Genomic DNA, 3188 nt, shown 5'->3' with positions numbered 1-3188 from the left:
CGGGGTGGGCTCTCCTGCAGAACCACCTCCTAAAGAAGCCAGGACAGGTGCCCACAGACGTTCCTGGCCACGGCGCTATCAATAAATAAAAGCTCCGACGCGGATTCCATCACGCACGCGGTCCAGGTGCCCCGCGACTTTGAAAAGCCTGGTTGCGGAAAACCTTCAATGCAAGTGCGTGTGGCGACTGCGGGGTGAGTCAGACGCGCAGCGGGCACAACCCCGATGTGACTCCACCCCTCCGTGCGGCTCCTCGGAGGACACTTGTCATTGGTTTAGGGCCCGGGCAGGCCACCCAAGATGCTGTCGCAGCGAGAGCCTTCACTTAACCTCATCTGCAGGGAAATGGTTTCCGCGTCAGCTCACATGCGGCCGGGAGGTGCCCGACCTTTTTCTGTTCCATCTACTCTGAGGGCGGATTTGAAATAATTTCTTTTTTTAATTTTTTAATGTTTGTTTATTTTTGAGAGAGGAAGAAACAGAGCATGAGCAGGGGAGGAGCAGAGAGAGACAGAAACAGATTTGGAAACAGGCTCCAGGCTCCGAGCTGTCAGCACAGAGCCCGACGTGGGGCTCACGAACCCACAAACCGCGAGATCGTGACCTGAGCCGAAGTCGTACGCTTAGCCGACTGAGCCCCCAGGCGCCCCTGGAGTAATTTCTGCATAGTCTTTGCTTCTTTCTGAATTACCCACAATGAGAATGTATAGTTTTTATTATTAGCTGCAATAAATAACAATAATGACGATAATAATAACTGGGTTGCCTAAAAATAATAGTTCTTTTTCCCAACTTGAAAGAAAGCAGGAAACAGGAAAGGAGAGACAGTTGACCAGCAGGTTGACAGCGTGGGCGGGAGCCTGGCTCTCCCCCTCCCCCTTGCCCCAGAGAGCCAGGGGCTGTGTCCCAGTCAGGGTGACATCATCACACAGGTACGTCCCCAATGTGGGGGACAGGGCCGGGGGTCCTGTGTCCCCGGGCTGATGGGCACAGGGACGGGGTGATGAGGCCACTGGGGAGCAGCAGACAGCAGCCGTGGCCACACCGTCTGCACAGCACCACACGGCCCTTGCCGGGCACTCGGGGCCTCACCGGCGAGCTCGGCACCTCCACCTCTACCTTACGGGTGAGGAAACGGCACCTCAGGCAGCGGGATCGTTTGCTCGAGGCTCCCAGCTGGGGAGTAGCGGGTGCGACTCGGACGGGCAGAGTGGGGCCCAGGCCACCGTCCAGCCCCAACTTGGGCAGTGTCCGTCCCGGCTGTATGCAGTGGCGCTCACTCAGCGTTCCTGGGCCCTGGCTCCTTGTCTACGTGGTTCTGTGTGGCCAGCGTTCAGTCCCCAGGAGGAGGGAGGTGACTGGAGGGCAGGCTGGGAGGCGGCAGTGCTCTGCGTCCAGGAGCCCCTGCCCCGCGGTGCTGCTCACTAGCTCCGTGATTTGGGCACGTTTCATGCTCTCCATGGGCCTCAGTTTCCACATCTGTACGCTAGAGGCGGAAGCTTCTCGGCCCGCCACGCTCTGCCCCTCTGCAGAGACAGATGGGAAAGTAAGTGCTCTCCCCTGAGGCTTGTCGGCCGACCTGGCCTTCCGCCTTCCCGGAGCGGGAGGCCAGTCCTGCGGTCTGAGCGTCCCAGCCCCCCGCCGGCGACCAGATGGAGGCCGCCGGCTCCCTCCAGAAACAGTCCCGGGACCGCACGTCTGGGAAGGGCCCCGGGGACCAGGACAGCCTGCGGGACAGGACAGCGACTGGCGTGAGACAGAGCAATGCTCACACGTGCACACACAGTGCTCACACTCACAGACGGGCACGCACCGCACACCGGGACACAGCAGTGTGCCCACGCCACGTAAACACCGGCCCACACTGCTTACACTCGCACGATGTGCACACAGCATGCATACGTGCACATTCACGCCTACATCGCATGTGCACACATGCGTGCACACACACGAACCTTGCTCCTGAACTGCTGCTGCTGGTCACCAGGCCGGGAAGGGCGGCTGGCGGGAGAACAGCCCCAGGTGGCCACGTTCATGGAAATGTGGGCTTATGACACCCTCCTTCCGGTGGGTTCCGCAGCTATGGATGAACGCAGAAGGCGGCTCTGGGCACCTGGTGAGGTTGAGACCCTCCTGGTGTGTCACCACTCGGGACAGAGCTGCGTGCTGGGGAGCAGGGACCCCAGGGAGCACCTGGGACACAGGGCGCGGGCCAGAAGTGCTGGCGCCAGCCTCCCCTGGGCACTGGCCAGCCGGTGACCCCAGAATCAGCATTTTCCTCGGCCGTTGCCTCTTCCCTCTGTTGTCTGTGCCCTTGACACACGAGGGGTTGCGTTTTGACAAAGCCTGGTGCCCTTGGTGTCCTACAAGACACCATCGCCAAATCCATCATCGTGAAGCTTTTCGCTAATTTTTCTACCAAGGGTTTTATTGTCTTACTGTTACATTTGGGTCTTTGATCCCCGTTGAGTTAATGTTTGCATATGGTGTGAGGTAGGGGTCCACCTTCATTCCTTTGCATAAGGGTGAAAAAAGGATTTTTAAACTTATTTGATAAGTTTATTTATTTTGAGAGACACAGGATGAGCAGGGGAGGGTGAGAGAGAGAGAGAGAGAGAGAGAATCCCAAGCAGGCTCTGTGCTGTCAGCACACAGCCCCATGCGGGGCTCAAACCCACGAACCTCGAGATCATGACCTGAGCTGAAATCAAGAGTCAACTGACTGAGCCTCCCAGGTGCCCCAAGAAGGATTTGGGGTTTTTTGGTGTTTTTTTAAATATTTTTTATTTATTTCTAGGAGAGAGAGAGAGAGAGACAGCGTGAGCAGGGGAGGGTCAGAGAGAGAGGGAGATACAGACTCTGAAACAGGCTCCAGGCTCTGAGCTGGCAGTCAGCACAGAGCCCGACGCGGGGCTCAAACCCACAAACTGTGAGATCATGACCTAAGCGAAAGTCGGACGCTTAACCGACAAAGCCACCCAAGCGCCCCAAGAAGGATTTGTTAAAGGGAAATTTTAAATATAGATGCTGACTACAGAAGCAGTTGATAAACATTTCTTGTATAGAAAAGAACTAAAAAAGCACATTCAAACCACAGACAATCCCCTGAGAAGTGACAACCTCAAACATTTCCTCTTGGAAAAGACTCTGTGTGTGTGTGTGTGTGTGTGTGTGTGTGTGTGTGTGTG

The sequence above is a fragment of the Crocuta crocuta genome, unplaced genomic scaffold (assembly GCF_008692635.1).
Source record: "Crocuta crocuta isolate KB4526 unplaced genomic scaffold, BGI_CrCroc_1.0 scaffold179, whole genome shotgun sequence".
NCBI lineage: Eukaryota > Metazoa > Chordata > Mammalia > Carnivora > Hyaenidae > Crocuta > Crocuta crocuta.
The sequence above is the reverse complement of the archived record's forward strand: the minus strand, read 5'-3'. Positions refer to the sequence as shown.